Source organism: Olea europaea, unplaced genomic scaffold (genome assembly GCF_002742605.1).
Source record: "Olea europaea var. sylvestris unplaced genomic scaffold, O_europaea_v1 scaffold311, whole genome shotgun sequence".
Classification (NCBI taxonomy): domain Eukaryota; kingdom Viridiplantae; phylum Streptophyta; class Magnoliopsida; order Lamiales; family Oleaceae; genus Olea; species Olea europaea.
Window position 1 is genome coordinate 505,466 of NW_019249854.1, and position 14,855 is coordinate 520,320.

The following is a 14,855-nucleotide window of genomic DNA, read 5'->3' on the forward strand; positions in this document are numbered from 1 at the left end:
ATTCGAATGATTAATGGAACGTTTGTCATAAGCATAAAGGTTAAATCTTGTCACTAGCATAGAGGCCCTGCACATGCAATAAATGCACCGTAAGCTAGCAAGTCAAGCCCCGTACCTAGGAAAAGATGTTTGAACTAAAGAGATGAGGTCACATGCCACTTCATCCAAGGGCTCCTATTTCATATGTACTACTATAAATACTTCCTTGTGTAATACCAAAAGACTAATGCAAGAATCAATACAAAAAACTACATTTACTCAACTCTCTCTCTCAGTTCACTTGCAATACAAAAATCAAGTTCGTACATATTTACATATACATTTATGAACACCGGTTAGTAATTATTGTACAATCAGATTACGAATAACCCGTCGAATTCCGAATATCACCGTCCCACGTCGTTAGGCTACTCCCACGCCCTTTGAACCGCTAGTTTTAGACCGTCCACGTGTCTTAGCGTGTTGGACATTCGCCCACGCAAGCGCGGGTGGGACCGACATCTGTTGGCGCACTTTTTGGAGTCAACAGATTGGTGCCGTCTGTGGGAAATCAAACCATAACCACGAGCAACCTTGTGGTAAAAGCTTACTGAAAAATATTTGGGCAACCCCCCTTGAAAAAGGATTTGTTCTCGAAAAAGAACAGGAGGAACCCCTGTCACTTGGACAAATCTGAGTTTGATAAAAGAAATATGAGTTCTAACAAAGATACCCCCCCAGGAGGGGTAAGAGAAAGTATGAATGTGCCTCCCCAGCCCGCTGCCCCAGCAGCTCGGTCGAGGCTCCACCACCACCAAAGAAGAGGTGGAATGCGTGCGACAGCACGACTGTCAAGAGAAATGGCTGCCACGGCAGCCAACATGAGGGATATTTCCAACCAAAATTTAGCCATGAGGGAGCTCATGACCCAAATGCAAGGCCAGGAAGGCTTCCCCATTCCTCCATACGCCCTCCACGAGCACTATCAGCAAGAGGAGGAGGTTCAGAGTCATAGGGCTGCCCCACCAGACTATGGCCGAGGTGGAAGCCCGTTCGAGAGGAAAGTGAGAGTCGACATTTCCTCCAACTATGCTTCCGGCCGACCCATCGAGGTCCAAATGAGCCATGATGACTTTCCACCTCCATATGAGCAAGATCCAAGACATAGGAGAGCTGGCAGTGTTTTTGACAGAATCAGCCCTGTCGAATCGAGGCTCAGTCAACTGCAGGCTCAGCAGCCTCGGACGATGTCACAGCCTCCACCTCCAATGCCCCAGCAGCAGGAGAGAAGGCATGAAAATGTCCCCCACGCTGCCCCACAAAGGAGGGAGGAAGAGGCTAGGAACCGGCCCGGACCCTCTCACCAACAACCAAGGTACGAGGCCGATGACTACGATTTTGATGAGCAGCAGAGGTCCTGTGACTTGGATGATGATGATGAGAACCTGCCATTCTCAAGAGAACTAAGGAATGCCCAGGTCCCGAGCCACTACGTCATGCCAAAAATACCAAAGTATGACGGGAGAGGCGACCCGGAGAAGTACCTCAACGCTTACAAAACTCACATGAGCCTGAGGGGTACCACCCCAGCCGTGAAGTGCAGGGCTTTCCACTTAACCCTCAGTGGAGCGGCTAAAATCTGGTATAGCAGGTTGCCACCTGGGAGCATCCGAAGCTGGCCCGAGTTCAAGACAACATTCTTGAAGCGATTTGCAGTGAGCAAGGAAGGAGAGGCCCCCATCCAGCGTCTCCAAGACATGAGATAGGCACATGGGGAGTCCCTAAAGAGCTTCCTATGGCGCTTCATCGACGAGATGACTTACTATGTACAAGTCACCGACAGAGAAGCACTATCTGCACTGAGGGGAGGCCTGAACATGAACACCATATTCTGGAGAGATGTGCAGAATCAAGACCCCACCACCTATGACGCCCTACTAGAGATGATGAGAAGGGAGATAATCAATGAGGAATTGATTGAGCATAGGAACATGGCAAACAGAGGCCTCCCACCTCCTTAAAGGCAGCGAGGTAGGGGTCCAACCTCCCACCTCATGGACTACCAGATGAACCAGATCGAAAATGAGAACTCTCGACAAGCACTGGCCACCACAACTCTGAACGCGGTTCCTACCTTGGCATATGAGGATGTCAACCCAATTGCTGACCCACATCAGATGGAGGCCCAGCGGAGACCCCGCAGAGGGAGAGGTCGAGGCCTAGGCTTTGCACCTAAAAATAGGTCCAATCCGAACTCCCCAGGATATTGTTTGTACCATAGGTCCTACGGGCATGACACTGCAGATTGCAGAGACTATGCGCACCGCTCCCTGTAGGAACCCGCCAGAGACAGACATGATTCGCCCCAGGCGAACAGGCCCCCGCCCAGGCACGACAACCGACGTGGGCGTGAGGAGGCCGCTCCCCGTCAAAGGGATGAATCCTCACGACAATGGGAGCATGATGCAGAGAGGTCCAGGGAAGGGCGTAGGCACCGAAGAAATCGACACGCTCAAGATGAGGCCCCTATCCACGAAGTGGATACCATATTTAGAGGCCCTTATGTTGGTGGCGAAACACGAAACGCCAAAAGAAATTATGCTCGGGAGGCTAAACACCCCCCTTTGACGAGTTACATTGTGGACAATAGCTCCCGAAGAAATCAAGTACCACCCATTGCCTTCACCCAGGAGGACGCCGAAGGAGTTCATTACCCCCATTGCGATGCGCTTGTGGTAAGGGCTGTCATAGCCCGGAATGGGCTCAAACGAATGCTAGTCGACAACGGTAGCTCCGTCAACATCCTGTTTGGGTCGCCTTTGACAAAATGATATTGGACCATCAGTTGACACCCACCACCATTCCATTGTACGGATTTACCGGAGATAGCATCACTCCGAAGGGAAAGATACGCTGGCAGTGAAAATGGGAGAATCTCCTCAAACTATGATGAACTTCGTGGAATTCCTCATAGTTGACAGCCGGTCGGCTTACCACGGAGTCTTGGGTAGACCAGCCCTAAAGGAATTGGGAGCAGTCACTTCCATCCACCACCTATGCATGAAATTCCCGACAGAAAACGGGGTGGCAAAGGTGAAAGGCGACCAGAGAGGCTCGAGAGAGTGCTATCTAAGCTCCATTAAGAAGGTAGAACCCCGGGACGTCCACGTGATCATGGCTGATGTGGTCATGGCGGATGTCCCAGGTGACGCTCCCACTGAACAAGAAGATGTTGACATGATTGACGCGCCGCTTAATCCTGAGGTGCTGATTATTGACGAGATTGACCCCCGCATAATGGAACATGAGCCTCAAGCATTCCCTGTAAAGGAACTTGAGAGCTTCTCGACCGACCCCCGAGACCCTTCCAAGGTGCTGAAGGTAGGCAAAGGCCTATCTGACATTTTGAGAGAAAAGATTAAGGACTTCCTAGGCAAGAACCTTAACATCTTTGCTTGGAGGTATGAGGACATGGTGGGCATTGGCCCCAAGGTCAGCTGCCACCACTTGAAAATTGATCCTAAGGTTGCCACGCATAGACAAAAAAGGAGAGCCAATGGCTTCATCAGGGAGGCCACCTATCCAAAGTGGGTTTCAAACCCAGTCCTAGTTAAGAAACACAATGGCAAATGGAGGGTATGCATCAACTTTACCAACCTCAATAGGGCTTGCCCGAAAGACAGCTTTTTGCTTCCAAGGATTGACCAATTGGTAGACTCCACGACCGGACACGAGTTGTTGAGCTTCATGGATGCATACTCCGGCTACAACCAAATCCCCATGCATCCGGCCGATGAAGAGCACACCTCTTTCATCACGGACCGAGGTCTCTATTGCTATAGAATGATGCCCTTCGGGTTAAAAAACACCGGAGCAACCTACCAAAGACTCGTGAACAAAATGTTTACGGACCTCATTGGCAAGACAATGGAGGTCTACGTGGATGACATGCTAGTGAAGAGTTTAGAAGCAGAGGACCACATAGCGCACCTCAACAATACCTTCCAAATCCTCAGAAGGTATAGGATGAGGCTCAACCCGCTTAAATGTGCCTTTGGGGTGGCTTCCGACAAGTTCTTGGGGTACATGGTCAACCAACAAGGAATCGAGGCCAACCCCGAGAAGATCGAGGCTTTGTGCCAGATGAGGTCCCCTCAAAAGCCAAAGAAAATGCAAAGCTTAACTGGACGAGTGGCAGCACTTAGTCGCTTTGTCTCCAAAGCAACTGACAAATGCCTCCCATTTTTCAAAGTGCTCAAGGCTGGGAAAAAATTCCAATGGACTGAGGAATGTAAAGAGGCCTTCCAAGGCCTGAAAAGGCACCTGGGATAGGCCCCCCTCCTCTCCAAGCTAAAGCCCGATGATATCTTACAATTATATCTGGCCGTCTCCAATGAGGCCATCAGTTCGGTTCTAATTCGAGAATAAGGGTCCACCCAACTCCCCGTCTACTATACGGGTAAAGCACTCCTATCGCCGAAAACCCGTTACCCCGATATAGAGAAGTTCGCTCTGGCCTTAATCACGGCCTCCAGGAAATTGAGGCCCTACTTCCAAGCTCATACCATCCATGTACTTACAAATTTTCCCCTGAGGCAGGTACTCCAAAAGCCCGATGCCTCAGGAAGACTATTGAAATGGACAGTGGAACTAAGTGAATTCGACCTTGTGTTCAAGGATAGGGTAGCCATCAAGGGGCAAGCCTTAGCTGACTTTGTGGCTGAATTCGCCAACCTACCCGAGGTGGATGCAATTATGGAACCCATTGAGCCCCCCACGTGGAGCCTCTTCGTCGATAGTTCAGCTGGGGAGCTCAGCTCAGGCCTCGGTGTGGTCCTCATCAGCCCCAAGGGTCACAAGCTTACCTCGACGGTGAGGTTCGGATTCAAAGCCACCAATAATGTAGCGAAATATGAGGCACTCCTTGCGGGCCTCAGGCTAGCCAAGGAAATGCAAGTAAAGAGGCTACTCATTAGTAGTGACTCTCAGCTAGTTGTTAGCCAGGTCAATGGTAACTTCTCAGCCAAAGACAAAATGATGGCCTCCTATTTGAAAACGGTGACGAACCTCATCCCGTCCTTTGAAAAGTTCGAGTTAATCCAGATTCCCCGCGTCGAAAAAACATGCGGATGCACTCTCAAAACTTGCTAGTAGCAAAGACTCAGAGCTACTCACAGTAGTGCCTATTGAGCACCTCCTTCTGCCTTCTATCGAGGCCCCTAAGGTCAAGTGGGTTGCGGGAACTCCCACCTGGATGCAACCGATCATAGCATATCTGAAGGACCAGGTGCTGCCCACCAACAAGAATGAGGCTTATAAGCTAAGGAGGAGGTCGGCCCACTTCCTCTTCATTGATGACATTCTCTACAAGAGAAGCTTCTCCTCTCCACTCCTACGATGCGTCGGAAGAGAAGAAGCTACCTACATACTAAGAAAAATCCACGAGGGAGTGTGCGGCGACCACTCCGGAGGCCTATCTCTGGCACAAAAAATACTAAGGTAGGGGTACTACTGGCCTACCCTGAAACGGGACGCCCTCGAATTTGTATGAAAATACGATAAATGCCAACGATTCTCTCCCGTGCAAAGACAACCATCACAGGTCTTGACTGTAGTCTCCAGCCCCTGGCCTTTCTCAAAATGGGGCGTGGACCTCATAGGTCCCCTACCTAAGGGTAGAGGAGGTGCAAGTTTCGGAATAGTGGCCATTGATTACTTCACAAAGTGGGTCGAAGCTGAACCACTGGCAAAAATCACAGAAGCTAACACTTCCAAGTTCCTATGGAAAAATATTATTTGCCGGTTCGGAATTCCCTACTCGATCGTCTCAGACAATGGCAGGCAGTTTGACAACAAAAGGGTCAGAGAACTATGTGAGGAGCTCGGCATAAAGAAGCATTTCTCCACACCTCACCACTCTCAAGCAAATGGCCAAGTGGAAGCCGTAAACAAGACCATCAAGCACGTCTTAAAAAGGAAGCTTGATGTATCCAAAGGAGCTTGGGTTGATGAGCTGCCCTAAGTACTTTGGGCGATCCGAACCACCCCTAGGACCCCAACCGGGGAGACCCCTTTTCTCATGGCATTTGGGACTGAGGCAATGAGCCCCGTGGAGGTCGGACTTCCATCCCCACGACGTCTGCACTTCAGCGAAGTAACTAACGACGAACTTCTGAGGCTCGACCTCGATTTTATTGAAGAGAGAAGAGACGACTCCCAGCTGAAGCTCGGCACCTATCAAAGAAAAATGACAAGGTACTTCAACTCCAAAGTCAAAAAAAGTCATTTCAAATCAACGACATTGTACTCAGAAGGGTCTTCCTATCTTCAAAAGAACCTGGTTCCGGTTCCCTAGGCCCGAATTGGAAAAGCCCATACAAGATCAGAGAAGAAGTTCGACCTGGCACCTACTGGATTGAAGACATGGAAGGCAAGGCACAACCCCGTCCATGGAACATTGAGCACCTCAGGATCTATTATCAATAAATTGTACCAACATGCTAGATGACATTCCCCAGCCTTTGTAATATTTCTATGGTTCAACAAAATTCATTGGTTAAATCAGCTTGTTGTACTGTGTCGTCACCTCAGAGGAGAGGATCGGGACCCACCTCTGGGCCACCTCGCTTTGAACTCCGATGCGCCGTCACATGCCTCCCTTTGGCCCTGCTAAACGTCAAGGGAAGAAGCCTCAACATGGCTGCACCATCCACCATGTCTGGGATGCGTCGTCACCTCGGAGGAGAGGCTCGGGACCCACCTCTGGGCCACCTCGCTTTGAACTCCGATGCGCCGTCACATGCCTCCCTTTGGCCCTGCTAAATATCAAGGGGAGAAGCCTCAATATGGCTGCACCATCCACCATGTCTGGGATGCGTCGTCACCTCGGAGGAGAGGCTCGGGACCCACCTCTGGGCCACCTCGCTTGAACTCCAAGGCGCCGTCACATATCTCCCTTTGGCCCTGATGAACGCCAAGGGAAGAAGTTTCAACATGGCTGCACCATCCACCATGTCTGGGATGCGTCGTCACCTCGGAGGAGAGGCTCGCGACCCACCTCTGGGCCACCTCGCTTGAACTCCGAGGCGCCGTCATATGCCTCCCTTTGGCCCTGATGAACGCCAAGGAGAGAAGCCTGAACATGGCTGCACTATCCACCATGTCTGGGATGCGTCGTCACTTCAGAGGAGAGGCTCGCGACCCACCTCTGGGCCACCTTGCTTGAACTCCGAGGCAACGTCACATGCCTCCCTTTGGCCCTGATGAACGCCAAGGGGAGAAGCCTCATCATGGTTGCACCATCCACCATGTCTGGGACGCGTCGCCGCCTCGGGTGAGAGGCATGGGACCCACCTCTAGGCCACCTCGCTCGAAATTCGAGGCGCTAGCACATGCCTCCGCTGAACACAAAGGGGAGAAGCCACCAACTCCATAGTCCGAGGTCCACACAATTCATCTCCTTAAGTTATGTTCATTTGCTTAAGTCTGAGGCTCACACAGTTCATCTCCTAAAGTTATGTTCATTTGCTTAAGTTCGAGGCTCGCACAGTTCATCTCCTTAAGTTATGTTCATTTGCTTAAGTCCAAGGCTCACACAGTTCATCTCCTTAAGTTTTTCATTTGCTTAAGTCCGAGGCTCATACAGTTGAATGATTAAAGTCAATGTACCAAGTTAAAGTTATTTAGTTCGTGCTCTTATCAACTTCCAGTTCGTTTGTTTAACGAGGCACAAAAACTTGGATAAAGAACAACAATGAATGAAGAAAAATATTATATTAATATTCAAAAGGGATTACAAAGGAGGGCCTCTGGCCATTACATTCAAAGTACTGAAAAAGAAAACTTAGTCTAAGCCTGGCTAGATGGCGGAGGCGCCTCGGCACTTAGGGCTTCGGCAACTTGGGCATCAGCAGTTGCTTCATCTGCCTCAGCACTTAGGGCTTCGGCATCTGCTGCCTCATCACCTTGCACCTCAACTAGGGTCTGAGGAACCTCATCCACAAATTCAGACCTGAGTTGAGTCAGATCCAAGTTGGGATACAGCTCCTTCGCCCACTCCATCACTTCGACATAGGCGAAGTTCCTCCAGTATACACTGAAGCTCTTATATTCCTCGGTTGTATGGAAGTTGGCGATGTACTCCTTCACCGCCTCCTCCCCTGTAGTTCGGGCCTCTTCCCTTGCATAAGAAGCATCGTCCACGTAGCACTTTATCTGGCCCTCCAGATACTTATAAGCATCCTGGGCACCTATCAAGGAGATATTTGCCTTCTCCATGGCCTCAGCAGTCACCTTTTGGTGCTCATTGGAGACCTCTACCTTCTCTGTTAAGGAGTCCACGTCGTACTGTGACTCGTATACTTCCTTTTTTAAGGCCTCGATTTGGGCCAGTGCAGACTCAAGCTTCGCTGATTCTTCAACTTTTTGGGCCTTGGCTTCCTCAGCCTCGGCCTTAGTAGCTTTTAGCTCCTCTGCGAGGGAGGCCATCTTCCCCTCCGAGGCCTGGGTCCTTGTTTGAAATTCACTAAGGGCCTCCCCGCATTCAAGCGCGAGGCCAAAAGTCCTGACGCTCTGGCTCACTAATCCCTCGTCAGATCAGTGGCATCGCAAGCGGAGGCGTGCAACTGCCACCTCTCTGTCCAGAACTTGTAGAAGTTCTCAGTGGCACTTCGGATCTCTTCAGGGAGAGCTTCCACCAAGGCGGGGGCCAATGCCTCCTCCCTCCCAGCTAAGAAGCTTGGAGACTTCCCCTTCTCACGAACCGACTTTTACTTCTCAACCTCCTCCTCGACAGCCTCCGAAGCTCGCCTCGCAGCATCCGCTCTAGCCTCCTCGGCCTCTGCCTCTCTAACCATCTCAATTTTGATGGCCTTTGAGGTGGCTGCAAGTAACTTCGGCTCGCCAGTTTGCTTTGCCTCATGGGACACAGAGGTCCCAAAATTCCCGGCCGAGCTGGAGATGTGCACCAGCTTCCTCCTTTTTGGCTCTTCAGTAACCTTCTCCTTCCCCCGAGGCTCCTTCGGCTTCTCCTGCCTCTGAGGTGTTGCCTCATCCGAGGCCCGCGGAGTACAATCCCTGGACAGGCGTTCAACCCTGCCTCGGACTTCCTTCGCCCCGCTGGAGCCCGGCTTTAGAGGCCTCGCCTTCACAGTAGAAGTGGCCTTCAGAATGGAAGCCATATCTGGAGCTGGATACTCCATCTTCTTGAATTTATCTGCACAATACAGTATGTCAGCATCAGTATCAGAACAAAAGGACAAGAAAGTTGTAACTGTGGGAGCTTCATACCTCTGGATGCCATCAGCTCAAAGTCCAGAAAATAACGACTCCTGTCAATCAAATGGTCGAAGTGGCGAAACTTCAGAGGCCTCCTGTAGATGTCCTCTATTACCTCAATCTCCTCGCAGCTGAGCTCGAACCTCGTACTACTATCTGCAAAGGAAGTCCCAACAGTTAGACAAATTCAAACCTTGGCTTCAGAAAACAAATAGGGTCTGGGAGACTCACGAGCTTCGTAGTATTGGGTCGACACGGTGCAAGTAAGGGCTTTGTCCCCCTCCATTGCTTGCCACTTACCTCGCACCCAGAACCAAGACTCCTTCCACCCCTTGATAGAGGAAGGAAGTCCCACCACAAAACGTACGTGAGCCTCCCAAGGCGTGAGGTAGTACCACCCCTTAGACTCCTTCCCAATCACCCGAGGCTGGAACAGGGTCATAAACACATGGAGAGACATGTTTTCCCCAAGTGACACTTCCTTCCATAGGAAGTAGGAGCCGACCAGCTGGCTCCACCCATTCGACAGAACCTGGGTCGAGGACAGCATAAAGTTCCTAAGCACCGCCCTGAAGAAGGGGTGCAGAGGTAGACGCATACCTGCCTTGAATAGGTATTCACTGACAGCCACGCAGCCGGGCCTCGGATAGCAGGCCCGCTCGTTCGGCTCGGGGACTAACATTTCTATGGAGTGGGACACTATACCTCTCCCTAAGTTCCCCCAACCTCTTCCCCATCATGTTCGAAGGTACCCTAGATACCACCCACTCCTGGGTATAATCTACAGGGTCCTCGGTCATGGCATACCTATCCACCTCGAACTCCCCTATCTGACCGACCCCATGGCCTATAGACGCCACTGTCACTAGTTCCCTACCCGAAGTGGACTCCATTTTTTCAGTAAAAAGACAGTAAGATGCAAAAAATACCTAAGGGAATTCGACACAAATGGAGATTGGCCGGAAATTGAAATTACAGTCAACCTCGACGTCGAAAAATTTTGAGGATTTAAGAGAATATCAGAGTGAAAGTGTTCGAAAATCCTGAAAAATGGGATTTTCTCACCTTTTATAGAGGTCCAGAACGAACCCCGACCGTTAGATCAAATCTCACTCAATCTGAACCCTCAATTTCAGATCCAATCCGAGGCGTCGAATTCAAAGGGTTTTTCAATTCTGCGCCTCAGATTCATGCGTACCTCCCACGTACCTTTTCCAACGCGTCTGCTTCTAGAAGCGCCAGCCGCCCTCATAATTGTGTTTTTAATACGACGGCAGCAACACCTTGGAAGTCGAAATGGTTCAGCCACTTTTCATCGAAAACAAGCACAAGACATCAAATCATTGTCTCAGCTATCAAGGCACAATCATTACCATTGGACCTCGACTTCCTCTTCATTCAGCAACAAGCCTCGTAGGTTCGGTTCCTCAACCACCTCGGCTCCCCTCCTCTTCATTCAGTAACAAGCTTCGCAGGCTCGATTCCTCAACCACTTCGGCTTGCTCTTCAAAAGTTCAACACCTCGCCTACTTCATCGCTCACCCACAGCAACACTTCTCTAACTCCAACCATGATATAAATATCTATACTTGGACTTGGGGGACTATTACTTAGGGTTCAAAAATTCTTTCAATTTTTACTCCATTAAAGTCCACACATTACATAAATGAATATACTTGGACTTGGGGGACTATTGTTGCGTGTTGTCACACCTGGCCAACCTACCTGGACCACGGGCCACTCGTGGCGATCCACGTGGCACACAATGCCGAGGTGGGCCACATCCGAACTGCTTCGAGCCGAAGTCCATCTGCCGAGGCTCCTTTTTGTCCGAGGCCTACTAACCGAAGCCAGGCTGCAGGACCCTGTTGAGAGCAGCTGAGGCCCTCAAGTGGAAGTATCATGACAAATGACCGAAAACTCGAAGCTGATGCGCGAGCCTCTGAACCACAAAGAAACATCCTCCATGGTCACTTCTCCCAAGAGATCGCCTGCACAGATCTTATTCGAATGATTAATGGAACGTTTGTCATAAGCATAAAGGTTAAATCTTGTCACTAGCATAGAGGCCCTGCACATGCAATAAATGCGCCGTAAGCTAGCAAGTCAAGCCCCGTACCTAGGAAAAGATGTTTGAACTAAAGAGATGAGGTCACGTGCCACTTCATCCAAGGGCTCCCATTTCATATGTACTACTATAAATACTTCCTTGTGTAATACCAAAAGACTAATGCAAGAATCAATACAAAAAACTACATTTACTCAACTCTCTCTCTCAGTTCACTTGCAATACAAAAATCAAGTTCGTACATATTTACATATACATTTATGAACACCGGTTAGTAATTATTGTACAATTAGATTACGAATAACCCGTCGGATTTCGAACGTCACCGTCCCGCGTCGTTGGGCTACTCCCACGCCCTTTGAACCGCTAGTTTTAGACCGTCCACGTGTCTTAGCGTGTTGGACATTCGCCCACGCAAGCGCCGGTGGGACCGGCATCTGTTGGCGCACTTTTTGGGGTCAACAATTGGTATGCATAAAAATTCAAGTTTTTACTTGACAATACAATATACAATTAGAACCATTATATTCCACCCTCTTTTCACGATCGAGATTTGACAAAAAGAAGATAAATATGTATTTCATGAGGTTAGAAGGAGATAATACCACATCAGGCTTAGTCAGAATGAAATTACTATTATGTTGGAGCAGAACTATTATTATTTCTAGGCTTTCTATGAATAGAACTGTGAACTATGTGAACAAAGAGTAGAAGAAATTTAAGGTAAAAAAAGGTAGGCGTAGTTCGTGGGCTTCAATCAAATCCTTGAAATCGTAAGGTTCTAATCGAAACCTCTCCTTTTCTATCTCTCTCTCTCTTTTTCTCTCGAGAATGGTTCTCGGGCTAGGTCCAATTCCAAACCCCACAGAGCAATAATTACTTGCTAAAGTGAAAATGCTAAACAAAGGAAAAATAACAACCCTTCCTGGGAAGAGAATCAATTACAATTGGAGGGATGTCGACAACATTTCCATATTCTAAGCTAGATGTTTACATGTGACAATTCAAAACGGTCCTCTTCAGGTCGTTGTGTCAGCGATGAGTCTCACCTCAAAAGCATGGCTACTCAATTGGTTATAAACCCGCAATCTAATCTTTAAATTAGTCATGTGGAATGCAGACATATTGTTGAATGTATGAAAGAAGAATTAAATCAAAATGAAGAAAAAGTAATAGTGGAGGGAGAATATCCGAATTTCAGTTTAGGCCCATAATACCATTACGAAAAGAGGACAATTAGACGAGTAATATTCATCGATTTGTCCTGACGTACGATGAATTTCGTTCATTCCAGTTCGTTTAGGAATCGAAAACTAATTTATAAAATTTTAACGCTATTTTTATTATTTAATTTATTTGGATTCTTTTCAATTTTGTTCTGTTTAAACTTTATTTTTATTAATTTTTGTAATCTTAAACTAGGTTTTCACATAAATCTTTACAAGTATAGGGTTATTTTGTTGTTTTGTTCGTCTTTTCATTAATAAAATTTCATGAGTTTAATCACTCATAATTTGGTGGATTCCAAATTTCGAATTCTTAGAAATTTTGCATGAATTCTTTGTGTCGGCAGTTAAAGTTACTAAAAAAATGAGAATAAGACGGGAGCAAGAGGGATGTAAATCAGACCATTTTTTGTGTTAATTGTGTCCTTTTGCACAAAAGCCCTACTCGAGAGGCACAAATGCGACATTTCTAAACCATTAGGGACCAAAAGCTAATTACTTGTTAAACACAAGGCACATGCAATGCACGTGCATTGAACTAAAGTTAAATTTAAAACTGAGAAGTAATAAAAAAGCAGTAGTCCCAACTTTTAGGATAGATCCTCTCGATTTTTCCATCGAATTCTGGCCGGGTGTTGATTATCAATTTCCCCAGTTACTTTGGGGGCGTATTCAATTAGTTTTAATGACTTTTTGAAATTTAAAAAATTTAGAACTATTCAATTGAAACTCTCTAAAAATTACGTTGTATTTAATTGAGACTTTTAAGAAGTCTTTAAAGGTCACAGTGTATTCAATTGAAATTTTTATATACTTTCAAAAGGTCTTTAAAAGTTCAGGTGTATTTAATTAAAATTTTTTATAAGTCTCTATAAGTTTTGGGGTATTCAAATTTTAATGACTTCTAATGACTTTTAAAAAAGTCTCAGGAGTAAAAACAATTGAGCAAATAATACTTATATAAAATCTTAAAATTTATCTCTCATTAATCACGAGATTTTGGGAGACTGTCACAAAAAAAAAGGCTTTGTTCAATCTTTCTTTCTTTTTCCTTTCTACGATCATGTATGATTAAAATTTATTTTTTTCTATTGATTATATTTATTTCCATTTATCTTTCTATCTCTTATTATTTTTATCTATTTTCTATGAAAAATTAAATTGAATTCTTATAACATTTTTTCCCCTTTTCATTCATTTTTTTGTGAAAAATATCTTTTTTTTTTTATCAAACTATAAAATTTTATATGAAAATTTTATAATTAAATTTAAATATATTGATTTTTATTTATTTTTAAAAGCATATTATATTAATAATATTGAATATTATATATATATATATATAACTTTGATTATTATTTATTTAATTAATGTTATTATATGGGAAGAAGAAAGGAAATTATAGGAAAACACCTCGTATATGAAAATTTCACACCATTGTATTTGATCCACATGAATTTTATTCCAATAAAAGTTTTTAAAAATCTTTTAAATTTTACAAAAGTCTATAAAAATTTTAAAAAGAAAGTCAATAAAAGTCTATAATTTCACTAATTCCATACAAATCTATAAAAGATCCATTAAGCATCACTTAAAATAAGTTCCTTAATTATCTCTTCTAGATTGAATCTTGTGTATAATTCTCAGTAACAATTTTGAATCTTGCATATGATTTTTCTGAAAATCATTTTCCGACTGATGTACTGTTAAAAGAATGGAGTTACTTATTTATTTATTATTATTTATTATTTATTATTTTTTTATGTATTATTAAATTAAAGTTGTTAAGTTCTTAAAGATCGCAATGGGTTTGAATGATATTCAGAAAATTTTTGAGGGAAGACAGATCAAATTTGGAGTTTTGCTTTCTCTTGAAGAAAACCACTGCTTCAATACCTGGGCATTTTTATTATTGTTTTTTTCAGGTAAATTCCAGTACAAAAAACAGGAGATTCGAAAAATTTCTGTAATTCTAATGATGTTGCTGCAGTGCAAAGACGAAATAAGTATACATGGATACTTTGAATCTCGACTTTTTTGATGGACTTGAAATAAGCTACTTTTATTATGTGATGCAATTATACTTCACTTGTGTTGTTGAAATCTTGATGATATAGAGGTTTCACATTTTATGATTACATTGATAACACGATTCACTTTTGAATATCAGTTCATGTCCTTAATTGTAGGTTGTTTTGGATAATTAATACGTCTTAGCCCTTATGGGTAGTTAAATTCTTTATTGTTTGGTTTTCTCTTGCAAAGCTTTTGTTATGGTACACTCTTATTGATGTGCTATTGCAGAA